Here is a 14,832-nt window from a genome sequence, read left to right as displayed (position 1 = left end):
CTTTTTCTTCACATCCTCACCAACACTTGTTATTTCTTGTCTTTTTTATTCTATAAGCTGATATCTCATTGTGGTTTTGATTTGTATTTTCCTGATTATTAGTGATGTCGAGTATCTTTTCATGTGTTGCTTGAACATCTATATGTCTTCTTGGGAAAAATGTCTATTCAGGTCCTCTGTCCATATTTAATCAGATTATTTGTTTTATTTTTTTTTTTTTTTGGTGTGGAGTTTTATATATTCTTTACATATTTTAGGTATTAACCCCTTATCAGCTATATCATTTGTGAATATCTTCTCCCATTCAATAGGTTGCCTTTTCACTTCATTGATGGTTTCCTTTGATGTACAAAAACTTTTATTTTGATATAGTGCCAGTAGTTTATTTTTGCTTTTGTTTGCCTTGCCTTACGATACATATCTAGAAAAATGTTGCTAGGGACAATGTTTAAGAAATTACCGCCTATGTTTTCCTCTAGGAATTTTATGGCTTCATGTGTCACATTTAGATCTTTAATCTATTTTGAGTTTTTTCTTGCATATGGTATAAGAAAGTGGTCCAGTTTCATTGTTTTTAATGTAGCTATCCAATTTTCCCAACACCATTTATTGAAGATACTGTCTTTTTCCCTATTGTATATTCTTGCCTGAGTTGTTGTAGATTAATTGCCCATATAAGTGTGGGTTTCTTTATGGGTTCTCTGTTCTTTTCCATTGATCTATGTGTTTATTTTTGTGTCAGTGTCATACTGTTTTGATTACAACTTTGTGATATATGTTGAAATCTGGGATTGTGATATCTCCAGCTTTGTTCTTCTTTCTCAAGAATACTTGGGTTATGTGGGCTCTTTTGTGGTTCCATACAAATTTTACAATTATTTGTTCTAGTTCCATGGAAAAGGCTATTGGTGTTTTGATAGGGATTGCACTGAGTCTGTAGATTGTCTTGGGTAGTATGGACATTTGAATAATATTAATTATTCCAATCCATGAGCATGGAATATCTTCCCATTTTGTTTTTGTTGTCTTGAATCTCTTTCATCAGTGTTTTATAGTTTTCCGAGATCTTTTTTCACCTCTTTGATTAAGTTTATTCCTAGGTATTGTATTCTTTTTGGCACAACTGTAAGTGGAATTCTTAATTTCTCTTTTGACTAATTATTAGCGTACCAACATGAAATAGACTTCTGGGGCACCTGGGTAGCTCAGTTGGTTAAGCATCTGACTCCTGATTTCAGCTCAGATCATGATCTCACAATTTGTGGGATTGAGTCCTGGGTTGGGCTCTGCACTGAAATCACTGAGCCTGCTTGGGATTCTTTCTCTCCCTCTCTCTCTCTGCCCCTCCTCTACTTGCATGCTTTCTCTCTCAAAATAAATACATAAACCTTAAAAAAAATGAAACAGATTTCTGTGTATTAATTTTGTATCCTGTGAGTTTACTGAATTCATTTGCCCATTCTAATAGTATTTTTGGTGCAGTCTTTCCAGTGTTCTATGTATAGTATCATGGCATCTGAAAGCAGTGACAGTTTTACTTCCTCTTTACCAATTTTGATGCCTTTTATTCCTTTATCTTGTATGATTGCTGCAGCTAGGATTCTTAGTAGTATGTTGAAGCAAAGTGGGGAGAGTGGGCATTCTTGTCTTGTTCCTGCTCTTAGAGGAAAATCTCTAGTATTTTGCCATTGAGTATGATGTTAGCTGTGGGTTTTTCATATATGGCCTTTATTATGTTGAGGTATATTTATTCCCTGTAAACCCACTTCACTGAGTGGGTTCACTGAGTTGAAATTTGTCACATGCTTTTTCTGCATCTCTTGGAATGATCATTTAATTTTTATTCTTCATTTTGTTGATGTGGTATGTCATGTTGATTGATTTGCAAATATTACACCATCCTTGCATTCTTGGAATAAATCCCAACTGATCATGGTGAATGATCCTTTTAATGTGCTGTTGAATGCAGCTTGCTAATATTTTGTTGAGGATTTTTACATCTATGTTCATCAGAGATACTGACCTGTAGTTTTCTTTTTTTCTAATCTTTGTCTGATTTTGGTATCAGGATAATGCTAGCTTCATAAAATGAATCTGGAAGCTTTCCTTCAATTTTTTTGGACTAGATTGAGAATAATAGGTAACTGGTATTAACTCTTCTTTAAATGTTTGGTACAATTCACCTATGACTCCATCTGGTCCTACACTCTTTTTGTTGTAATTTTGTTACTGTTGTTTTAAATTCCTGTATAGTTAACATACAGTGTTATATTAGTTTCAAGTGTACAATATAGAAATTCAGCAATTCCATACATCACTCAGTGCTCATCACAAGCAAGTGGCCTCCTTAATTCCCATCACCTACTGTACCAATCTTCCCACCAACCTCCCCTCTGTTAACCATCAATATGTTCTCTATAGTTAAGAGTCTGTTTCTTCATTTCTATCTCCCCTCCTTTCTTTTTTCCTTTGCTCATTTGTTTTGTTTTGTTTCTTAAATTCCACGTATGAGTGAAATCATATGGTACTTGTCTCTCTGATTTATTTCACTTAGCATCATACTCTCTAGCTTCATCCATGTTGTTGCAATCGGTAAGATTTTATTTTTTATGACTGAATAATATTCTCGTGTGTGTGTATGTGTCTGTACGTACACACACACACACACACACACACACACACACACCCCAAATCTTCTTTATCCTTTTGTCTATCGATGGACCTGTGGGCTGTTGCCATAATTTGGCTATTGTAATAATGCTTCTATAAACATAGGAGTACATATATCACTTTGAATTATTGTTTTTGTATATTTTGATTAGATACCCAGTAGTGTGATTACTGGATCACAGGGTAGTTCTATTTTTAACATTTTGAGGAACTTACATACTGTTTTCCACAGTGGCTACATTGGTTTGCATTCCCACCTACAGTGTTAAGGGTTCTTTTTTCTCCAAATCCTCACCAATACTTGTTGTTTCTTGTGTTTTTTACTTTAATCTTTCTGACAGGTGTGAGGTGATACTTCATTATAGTTTTTATTTGCAGTTCTCTAATGATATTGAGTATCTTTTCATGTTTCTGCTGGCCATCTGTATGTTGTCTTTGGAGAAATGTCTCTTTGTGTCTTCTGCCCATTTCTTAACTGGTTTTGGGGTGTGGAGTTGTATCAGTTCTTTATATATTTTGGATACTAATCCTTTATTGCATATGTCATTTACAAATATCTTCTTCCAATTGTAGTTGTGTTTTATTTTTGTTGATTTGTTTCCTTTGCTGAGCAGAAGCTTTTTATTTTGGTGTAGTCCCAGTGGTTAATTTTTACTTTTATACCCCTTGCCTCAGGAGATGTATCTAGAAAAATGTCGCTACTGTCAACATCAGAGATATTGTTGCCCATGCTCATTTCTAGGATTTTTATGGTTCAGGTCTCACATTTAGGTCTTTAATCCATTTTGCATTTATTTTTGTGTATGGTGTAAGAAAGTGGTCCAGATTCATTCTTCTGCATGTAGCTGACCAGTTTTCCCAGCACCATTTTGTCTTTTTCCCATTGAATATTCTTTCTTGCTTTGTCAGAGTTTAATTGACCATATAATTGTGGGTTTATTTCTGAGTTTTTGTTCTGTTCCACTAGTACCATACTGTTTTGATTACTACAGCTTTGTAATATAACTTGAAGTCTGGAATTGTGATACTTCCAGCTTTGCTCTTCTTTTTCAAAATTGTTTTTGGCTTATTGGGGTCTTTTGTGGTTACATATAAATTTCAGGATTGTTCTAGTTCTGCAAAAAAAAGCTATTGATATTTTTATAAATTGTGTTAAATGTGTAGATTGCTTTGCATAGTATAAACATTTAACAATATGCTTCCAATCCATCAGAATGGAAAATCTTTCCATTTGTGTGTGTCATCTTCAATTTCTTTTATCAATATTTTATAGTTTTCAGAGTACAGGTCTTTCACCTCTTGGGTTAAGTTTATTCCTAGGTATCTTAGTATTTTTGGTGTAGTTGTAAATGGGATTGTTTTCTCAATTTCTCTTTCTGCTGCTTCATTATTGGTGTATAGAAATACAACAGATTTCTGCATATTGATTTTGTATCCTGTGACTTTACTGAGTTCATTTATCAGTTATAGTATTTTTTTTTTGGTGGAGTAATTAGGGCTTTCTATATATGGTATCATGTTATCTGCAAATAGTGTAAGTCTTCTTTCTTAGTAATTTGGATCTGTTGTTGTTGTTGTGGTCTGATTGCTGTGGCTAGGATTTCTAGTACTATGTTGGTTAAAAGTGGCGAGAGTGAACATCTTGGTCTTGTTCCTGACCTTAGGGGGAAAGATCTGTTTTTTTAATGGAGTATGAACTGTGAATTTTACATAATATGACTTTTATCGTGTTGAGGTATGTTCCCCCTACACCTACTTTGTTGAGGGCTTTTATTTTGATGCTATACTTTGACAAATGCATATTCTGCATCTACTAAAGTGGTGATATGGTTTTTATTCTTTCTCTTATTGATGTTATGTATCACATTGATTGATTTGTGAATATTGACCACACTTGCATCCTGGAAATAAATCCCACTTGATCATGGAGAATAATTTATTTTAATGTATAGCTGAATTCAATTTCTTAGTAGTTTGTTGAGGATTTTTGCATCTATGATTATCAGAAATATTTGCCTGTAGATCTTTTTTTTTGTAGTGTCTTTATCTGGTTTTGGTATCAGGGTGATACCGGCCTCACAGAATGAATTCAGAAGTCTTTGTTCCTCTTCTGTTTTTTGGAATATTTTGAGAAGAATAGGTATTAACTCTTTTTTAAATGTTTGGTAGCTTCTGCCTATGAAGTTGTCTGGTCCTGGACTTTTGTTTGTTGGGAGTCTGTTGATTACTGATTCAGTCTCCTTGCTGGTAATCAGTTTGCTCATATTTCCTATTTCTTCCTGCATCAGTTTTGGTAGGTTATATGTTTCTAGGAATTTATCCATTTCTTCTATATTGCCCAATTTTTTGGCATATAGTTTTTCATAATATTCTTTTACAATTACTTGTATTTCTGTGGTGTTGGTTGTTATTTATCCCTTTTCATTTGTGATTTGTGATTTGATTTGATCTTGAATGGGTCCTTTCTCTCTCTCTCTCTCTCTCTCTCTCTCTCTCTCTCTCTCTGATGAGTCTGGCTAAACGTGCATCAATTTTGTGACCTTTCAAAGAACTATTTCTTGGTTTCATTGATCTATTGGGTTGGGTTTTGTTTGTTTCTTTGCTTCTATATCATTTATTTCTGTTCTAATATTTATTATTTCTTTCCTTCTGCTTGTTTGGGGTTTTGTTTGTTGTTTTTCTAGCTCCTTTAGGTGTAAGCTTAGGTTGTTTATTTGAGATTTTTCTTGCTTCTTGATGTAGGACTCTATTGCTATAAACTTCCCTCATAGAATAGCTTTTGCTACATGCCAAAGGTTTTGGACTATTGTGTTTTCATTTTTGTTTGTTCCCATGTACTTTTAATTTCTTCTTTGATTTCTTGGTTGACCTATTTAGTGTTTAGTAGCATATTACTTAATCTCCATAGATTTGTGCTTCTTCCAGATTTGTTTTTGTTTTTTTGTCTTTGTTTTTGTTTTTTGTGGTTGATTTGTAGTTTCATAGCATTGTGGTCAGAAAAGATGCATGGTATGGCTTCTATCTTTTTTAATTTATTGAGGCTTGTTATGTGGCCTAATAAGTGATTTATTCTGGAGAATGTTTTATGTACACTTGAAAAGAATGTGTATTCTGCTGTTTTAGGATCGAATGTTCTGAATTTATCTGTTAACTCTATCTGGTCCAGTATGCCATTCAAAGCCACTCTTTCCTTACTGCTGATTTTCTGTTTGGATGATCTGTCCATTGATGTAATTGGGAGGGAGGGGAAGCGGTTAAATTTCCCTACTATTATTGTATTACTAGTGATTAGTTTCTTTATGTTTGTTATTAACTGTTTTATGTGTTTGGGTGCTTCCATGTTGGATGCATAAATATTTACAATTGTTTTATATTCTTGTCAGTCTGTTCCCTCTATTATTATATAGTGTCTTTGTCTTTTTTTACAGACTTTGTTTTAAAGTCTATTTTGTCCAGTGTAAGTATTGCTACTCCTGCTTTCTTTTCACATCCATTTGCATGATAAATACTTCTCATTCCCTCACTTACAATCTGCAAGTTATCTTTAGATCTGAAATGAGTCTCTTGAAGGCAGCATATAGATGGCTCTTTTTTTTTTTTTATCAATTCTGTCATGCTATATCTTTTGATTGGAGAATTTAGTCCATTTACATTCAAAGTAATTATTGATAGATAGGCATTTGCCTTTTTTTTTTACTTCTTTTGTGGGTTTTTTTAAAATATTTTTATATATTTTTGAGAGAGAGTAAGTGAGCAGGGGAGAGACAGAGGGAGAGGGAGACACAGAATCTGAAGCAGGCTCAGTTTCTGAGCTGTCAGCACAGAACCCAACACAGGGCTTGAACCCACTAGTGGTGAGTTCATGACCTGAGCCAAAATTGGATGCTTAACTGACTGAGTTACCCAGTTTAACCCCTTTTGTGGTTGCTTTTGTAGTTTCTTTCTGATCCTTTCCTCTCTTTCTCCTTCATAGTTTGTTGGTTTTCTTTAGTCATACACTTGGATTCCTTACTCTTTTTATTTGTTTGTTTATTTTTTATATTATTACAGTTTCTGGACTCGTGGTTACCATTGGGCTTATTAACATCTTCTGTGAATAGCAGTCTATATTAAGCTCATGGTTGTTTACTTTTGAACTTCTTTACTCCTCTCCCCTCAATGTTTCAGATATTTGGTATCCTGTTTTATATCCTTTTATGAATCCCTTGACTGATCTTTACAGAAATGTTTTTATATGCTTTTGTGTCTTTTACTTTTTATAGTCTCACCTATGGTCTTTCCACACAAAGACTCCTCTAATTCTTGTAGGGCTGGTTTAGTGGTCATGAATTCCTTTAGTTTTTGTTTGTCTGAGAAACTCTATCTCTCCTTCTATTCTGAATGATAGCTTTAGTTGAATAGAGTATTCTTGGCTGCAGATTTTACCTTTTTAGCACTATGAATATATTGTCATTCCCTTCTGACCTGCAAAGTTTCTGCTGAAAAAATCAACTGATAGCCTTTGGGATTTCCTTAGTATGTAACCGTCTTTTTTTCTCTGGCAACCTTTAAAATTCTTCCTTATCATCATCATCATCATCATTATTATTATTATTGCCATTTTAATTACCATGTATCTTGGTGTGGACTTCTGTTAGTTGAATTTGTTTAGCGATCTGTGCCATCTGAATCTTGATCTCTGTTTCCCTCCCCAGATTCAGGACATTTTCAGCTATTATTTCTTCAAATATATTTTCTGCCCCTCTTTCTCTCTCTCTTCTTCTGGGATCCCTATAACGTGAATGTTATGCCTGATGGAGTCACTGAGTTCTCTAAGTCTTTTCTCATTGTTCAGTATTTATTTGTCTCTCATCTGTTCAGCTTGAGTGTTCTCCACTACTCTATCCTCCAGGTCAGGTAACTGATAATGTTCCTCTGCTTTCTGCAGCCTACTGTTTATTTCATCTATTGTATTTTTAGTTTCAATTATTGAGTTCTTCATCTCTCTCTCTCTCTCTCTCTTTTTTATCTCTTTGTCAAGGGCCTCACTGATGTCCACTCTCCTCTGACGTCCAGTGAGAATCTTTATGATCATAACTTTAAATTCTCTATTAAGCATTCTACTTATTTCTGTTTTGCTTAGATCTCCTACTCTGATTTTTGTCATGTTCTTTCATTTAGGATATATTTCTCTCTCTCATTTTGTATTCCTTTTTGTGTCTGTTTCTTTGTGTTAGGAAAGTCAGGCTATATCTTCTGCTCTTGAGAGTAGTGGCTTTATGGAGAAGAGGTTCTGTAGAGTCCTACAATGCAGGGTCCCCTGTTCACCAGAACCTGACACTTCAGGGGAATCTCCTATGTGTGTTGCCTGCATCTTGGTGTAGGAGTCTCTTTTCTATTCAGTGTAGACTTCTGCACTGACTCTCTGCCTGTTGTGGGCCATGCTTGCTCTTTCTGATGTTAGTAAGACCCAAGCACGCTGGTTCTGAGGCAGGAGACTGCAGAAGGGCTCAGGGGTGGGCTGGCCATGTTAGCAAAATTTGTGCTGAGCTGCTAGTCCTAGGCCAGATGCTCCAGATTGCAATGGCCACCAGGAGCATGGAGCATGGAGGGAGTGGCTATGTGAGATGTGCTTGGTGATAAAAAAGTTTTTTTTGCACTGAGCTTAGGGTCAAGGCCAGCCGGTTTAGAGTGGGCAAGTCCTTGGGAGAACTCATGGGTGGGGTACATTGCTAACAGATTAAGTGGCAAGTGTCTGTAGAGGGTTGCCTCCTGCAGGTGGTTCTGTGTTTATGCTGGGGGCGTGGGGGAATAAAATGGCACTTACCAGCTTCTTTGTTCCTGAAGAAGTCCCTCAACATGCTCCAAAATCCTTATAAACAGATATCCCTCCCATTTGTCCCAGGAGTTGTGCAAACTGTTGATTCTATGTTGCCTCTCTGTGGGCTATTGTCTCTTTAAGAGTGGTGACCCAGTTATCACTTGCCCTCTTGGCTCTCCCACTATCAAGCCAGCTGACTTTTAAAGCTCCAGGCTCTAAGTCCTGCTGATTACACAAACTCCCAGAATTCAGCCCCTCTGGTTTCAAGGCCAGACATCTTGGAGATTTGTTTTCCCTGTATGGGCTCCCTGGTGCTTTCCCCTCTCCATGCCCACATCTCCCTTCCTCCTGCAGGCAGCTCCCAGTCACCACCTCTCCAATGTGGTTTCTTCTCCACATTTATTTGTGAAGTTTGTTCTTCCAGTCTTTGGATTGCTCTCTGGAACAGGGTGAGCTTAGGGTCCTCCTACTCCACTCTTCCCTCCCATTTGGTCTTGGACTTTTGTTTGTTTGCAGATCTGTGATTACTGATTTGATTTCATTACTAGTAATTGGCTTGTTCAGATTTTCTGTTTTTTCCCAGTTTTGGAAGATTGCATGTTTCTATTTTCTAGGTTGCCCAACTTGTTAACATAAAATTATACATCAGTCTCATAATCTTTTGTATTTTGTTGTGTTGGTTGTTACTTCTCCTCTCATTTCTGATTTTACTTATTTGTGTCCTATCCCTTTTTTTCTTGGTCTGGCTAAAGATTTATCAATTTTGTTTGTCTTTCCAAAGAACCAACTCTTGGTTTCATTGACCTAGTTTTTTATTCTTTATTTCATTTATTTCTGCTCTGATCCTTATTATTTCCCTCCTTGGTTTTTTTATTTGAGATTTTTCTTGTTTCATGAGGTAGGCCTGTATCACTATAAGTTTCCCTTTTACAACTGTTTCTCTGTATCCCAAATACTTTGGACTTTTTGTAAGTTTTTAAATTAATTACTTTTTAAAAATGCTTATTTATTTATTTCTTTGAGAGAGAGAATGCACAAACAAGGGAGGGGCAGAGAGAGAGGGAGACACAGAATCAGAAGCAGGCTCCAAGCTCTGAGGTGGAGTTTGAACTCATGAACAACGCACAGATCATGACCTGAGCCGAAGTTGGACGCTTAACCTACTGACCCACCCAGGCACCCCTGGACTGTTTTTATTTTTATTTGTCTCCATGTATCTTTTGATTTCCTCTTAGATTTCTTTGACCCATCTCCTGTTTAATAGCATGTTGTTTAGCCTTCATGTGTGTTTTTTTTTCATACCACTGTGGGCAGAAAAGTTGCATAATATGATTTCATAATGTGATTTCAAAATATGATTTCAATATTCTTCAATTTATTGATATTTGTTTTGTGGCCTAATGTGTGACCTATGATGGGGAATGTTCTATGTGCACTTCAGAAGAATGTGTATTATGTTGTTTTTGATGGAATGTTCTGTCTATATCTGTTAATTCCATCAGTTATAATGTGTCATTCAAAGACACTGTTTCCTTATTGATTTTCTGCCTGTATCATCTATTCATTGATGTAAGTAGGGTGTTAAAGTCCCCTACTATTATTATATTAATGTCAATTTCTTCCTTTATAGGTCTGTTAATAATTGCTTTATGCTCCAATATTGGGCGCATATTTACACCTATTATATTCCATTGTTGGATTAATTCCTTTATCATTATGTAATGCCCTTCCTTTGTCTCTTGCTACAGTCTTTGTTTTGAAGTCTACTTTGTGTGATGTAAGTAGTGCTACCCTGGCTTGGTTTTGTTATTGTTTTTTTTTTTTTTTTTTTTTTTTTTTTCCTATTTCTGCTTCTATTTACTTGGTATATCTTTTTCCATCCTTTTACTTTCAGTTTGTATGTGTCTTTAGGTCTGAAGTAAGTCTCTTGTAGGCATAAATGGGTCTTGTGTTTTAATGTATTCTGCCACTTATATCTTTTGACTGAAGCATTTGGACCACTTACATTTAAAATAATTATTCATAGGTATGTATTTATTGACATATTGTTATTTTCTGTTTTTTCTTTCTTTTCTATAGTCTTCCTTTCTTCTTTGCTTTCCTCCCTTGTAATTGATAACTTTCTATAGTGTTTTGTTTGGCTTTCTTTCACTTTACCTTTTGTGTACCTACTATAGGTTTTGGGTTTGTGGTTACAATGAGGTTCATATATGGGATCCTAAGTATACAGCAGTCTATATTAAGTTGATGGTCATTTAAGTTTGAACTTATTCTAAAAGAACTTTTTCCTCCCTCCTCCACATTTTATGTATATATGTTTTCATATTTTGCATCTTTTTGTTCATAATTTTCTTTTAATTATGGCCTTTTCTTTTCCACTTGAAGAATTCCCTCTAACATCTTATAAGACTTATTTAGTGGTGATGAATTCCTCTAACCTTTGTTTGTGAAACTTATCTTTCTTTCAATTCTGAATAAGCTTCCAGGTAGAAGGTTGTAGGTTTTTTTCCTTTCAGCAATTTGAATATATCATGCCACTGCCTTCTGGTCTGTAAAATTTCTGCTGAAAAATAAGCTGATAGCCTTATGGAATTTCCCTGTCTCTACATTTTTGCCTCTCTCTTCATGCTCTAAAAATTCTTGCTTTACCTTTAACCTTTGCTATTTTAACTATTATGTTTTGTGGTGTGGACCTCCTAGGGCTCATCTTGTTTGGAACTCTTTGTGCTTCCTGAACTGGATATCTATTTCCTTCCCTAGGTTAGGGAAGTTTTCAGCCATTATTTCTTTCAAATAAGTTTTCTGCCCCTTTCTCTCTCTCTTTTTTCCTTCTGGGACCCCAAAATGTAAATGTTCAGTTGATGTTGTCCAAAAGCTCCCTTAACCTAATCTCAGTTTTTAGACTTTTTTCTTTTTGCTGTTCAGCTTTGGTGCTTTCCATTACCCTGTCTTCCAAATTGATGTTCCACTCTTCTGCATCCACTAATCTGTTGATTCCCTTTAGTGTATTTTTCAATTATTGTATTCTTCAACCCTGGTTCTTATATTCTTTTTATCTCTTTGTTGAAGTTCTCACATTGTTCTTACATTCTTTTCCAATCTTGTGAGCATCTTTAAAATCATTATTTTAAACTCTGAGCAGGCATATTGTTTATCCTTGTTTCATTTAGTTTTCTGGGGGAGGGGGGTTTGGGGTGCCTGGATGGCTCAGTCAGTAAAGCTTTCGACTTGGGCTCAGGTCATGATGTCACAGCTTGTGAGTTCAAGCCCTGTGTCAGGCTCTGTGCTTGTGCTGACAGCTCAGAGCCTGGAGCCTGCTTCAGATTCTGTGTCCCCTCTCGCTCTGCTCCTCCCCTGCTCATGCTCTCTCTCTCTCTCAAGAATAAATAAAACATTAATTTTTTTTAAATTTTCTGTGGGAGGTTATCTTGTTCTTTCATTTGGAGCATATTCTCCTGTCTCCCCATATTGCTTGACTGTGTTTGTTTCTATGAAACATAGCTATTTCTCCTAAACTTGAAGGAATGGTCTTGTGTATGGTCATCCCCTGTGCATATTGTATGCCTGGTAACTTTGGCTGGCTGGCTAGAGCTGTGACTGGCATAGGGGTCCCTGCATACTCTGCTGGCACTGCCCTGGTGGGATGGCCAGAGCTTAAGTGGGCATGGACTGGGGCGATTCTGGGGCTCTCTGCATAGGGAGTGCTCTTGTAGGACAGCTAAAGCTAAGGTGGGCATGGGATGGGGCACTCTCTGGGTTCTCTGTGTAGAAGACAGTCTGGCAGGATAGCTGAAGTGGGTGCAGCCCAGGTTTTCCCAGGGTTCTCCACACACAGGGCATCCTGGCAGGTCAGTTGGAGCCAAGGCGAGGCCCAGGACAGGAAGTTCTTGGCACATACCACAGGGGTACCCTAGTGGGTTAGCTGAAACTGAGGGGGGCATAGAATGGAGGGTCCTGGGGCACTCCATACTGTGGGGGGAGGGGACCCTGGGAATATAGCTGAAGCTGAAGTGGGTGCCAGCCAGAGTGTGCTCAGCACAAGAGGATGCCCAGGCAGAGTGACTGGAGCCAAGGCCAGTGCCAATCAGGTGTGTAAGGGACTACTTGGTGGGGTGGCTGAAGCAGAGGTGAGCAAGGAAGTCCCAAAGTACTGTGCCAGAGATGCCCTAGGAGGCCACTTGGAGTCAAAGTGGTAAGTCTCTAGAGAGTTCTGGGGTAGCTTGTGCCTGTTGCACCTTGGCCTAGCAGCCAGAGCCATAGTGAGCACTTACTAGGGGTGTCCCAGTGTGTATCCTGCTGGTACACACATTGGTGGGACACCTGGGGCTGGTACAGGCTAGGGACTAGGAGCACATGAGGGAGTAGGCCAGCTCTGGCACCTAGATATTGCTTCTCCTCCATCCTACCAAGGTGAAAGGAGAAGATGAATCATGGTGCTCACCAGCCCCTCTGACCTGGAGAGTTCCAGTAGCAACCCTGGTATCTGGCAGGATTCTAGGGCTAGTTCTAGGACTAGTTCTACTCTAGTTGCTCTTTTAAACCATTGTTTTTTTTTTTTTTCTGCCCCCCCCCCCCCCGCAGAAAACCTGCTCATAGTCCCTCAGTACTGTCCCTCCCCACCGCAGTGTGTGCCTGGGGGTGGAGGCAGGGGGGGGGGGGAGTTAGGTTCCCTTCATTACCGTGTCTCTCTCTTGCCATTCTCTAGGTGGTCTATCTTTTGTTGTGCAGAAGCTGTTTAGTCAGCCCTCAGTTCTTCAGGAGGAATTGGTTTACATATAGGTATAGATATGGTATGTGGAAGAGGGGAGTTCAGGGTCTTCCTATATAGCTATCTTGTACCAGAGTCCCAATTATACTTTTTCATTGATAAGTAGGAGTTATTTATATAATCTGGAAAGAATCTGTCAGACATATTATTGAAAACTTTGGAGGTTGCCCTCTGAATCTCCTACTAGTATGTTTAGATGATAAAAGTTCCTAATGTCGCCCAATCTTCCTGTATGGCTAATGTTGTGTGTCCTGTTTACCAAATCATTACTTACCAAGGATAGGAAAATATTCCATCTTCTAAGAAGCTTTATTTTTCGTATTTATGATTTTTGTGCATGATGTGATCAAGCTTTTTCCCCCTTGGGATGCTCATATTGATTCCATACACTTACTGAAAAGATCATCTTTTCCTTCCTGTACTACATTGACAATTATCATAGAGCTATCTAGTTTGTGTTTGAGTCTACTTCTGAACACTATTCCATTTTCTATTTGTGTATCCTTGTGCTAGTATCACTAATTACAGTAGCTCTGTAACAAGTTTTGATACCTAGTGGTGTAGTCTTCTAACTTCACTATTGTGCTTTAAGATGGTCTTTGCTATTTTTGGCTCTCTATTTCCATGTAAGTTGTTAACCCTCCCACCTTATGTCCTCACCAAAATATTAGGATTTTGGTCGATTGCACTGAATCTACATCAATTTAACAAGAATATCTAAAAACTAGTGTTCAAACCAACGTGTATTATTACTCTATTCAGAGTTCAGAAATTTCTCAGTAATTGTTTTTCTGTGTAGAGCTCTTGCACATCTTTAGTCTGAGACTAATTCCTAGGTAGCTGATAGTTTTTAAAATATTATGTATTTCATTAAATATTATCTTAGGTGTGGCTTATACATAGGATTACCTTACATTTTACATTGACCTTACCTCTAGTAACACCACCAAAAACACTAATTAGAAAGTTTTGTCTACTTAGAAAATCCAAAAGGATCTTCCATCCCATTGACTGTGAATTAATTTTATTTCTCCACTCAATCCTTATACTGTTTTCTTGTATTTGACTATAGATTTCCCTATCAGCAGTGCTTGACATGCAACCCACAAATTTTAATATTTTCGTAACAAACCCCCCCCCCCCCCCGAAAACAGAGGAACTTGAAAGGGACAATGTAGGGAATAAAGGGATAGAGCAACATTAAAAAAAAAAAAAAAAAAGCTAATAGAAGGACTGGAACATAAGGAAATCCTTTGGAAACAAAAGCAAAGAAGTTAAGACGATGAACATAGGAGGTCCAATATCTAAATATGAGAAATTCCAGAAAAAGAGGACAGAGAATGAGGAAGAGAGGAAAGTATTAAAGCAGCCAAACAGTAAAGGACTTAAACTTTCCAGAATGAAAGGATGTGAATAATTAGCACAATGGATGGGAAAAAGAAAAAAAAAAGACAAATCTTATCACCAGGAAATTCAGGATTTTCTTTTGATTTCTGGAGTTTTATAAGATCTTCAATAAAAGAGACTTGTGGGGCACCTGGTTGGCTCAGTTAAGCACCTGCTTCTTGGTTTCAGATCAGGTCATGATCTCACA

The sequence above is a fragment of the Lynx canadensis genome, chromosome F2 (genome assembly GCF_007474595.2).
Source record: "Lynx canadensis isolate LIC74 chromosome F2, mLynCan4.pri.v2, whole genome shotgun sequence".
In the NCBI taxonomy this organism is placed as follows: Eukaryota; Metazoa; Chordata; class Mammalia; order Carnivora; family Felidae; genus Lynx; species Lynx canadensis.
This window is presented reverse-complemented; position numbering follows the sequence as displayed.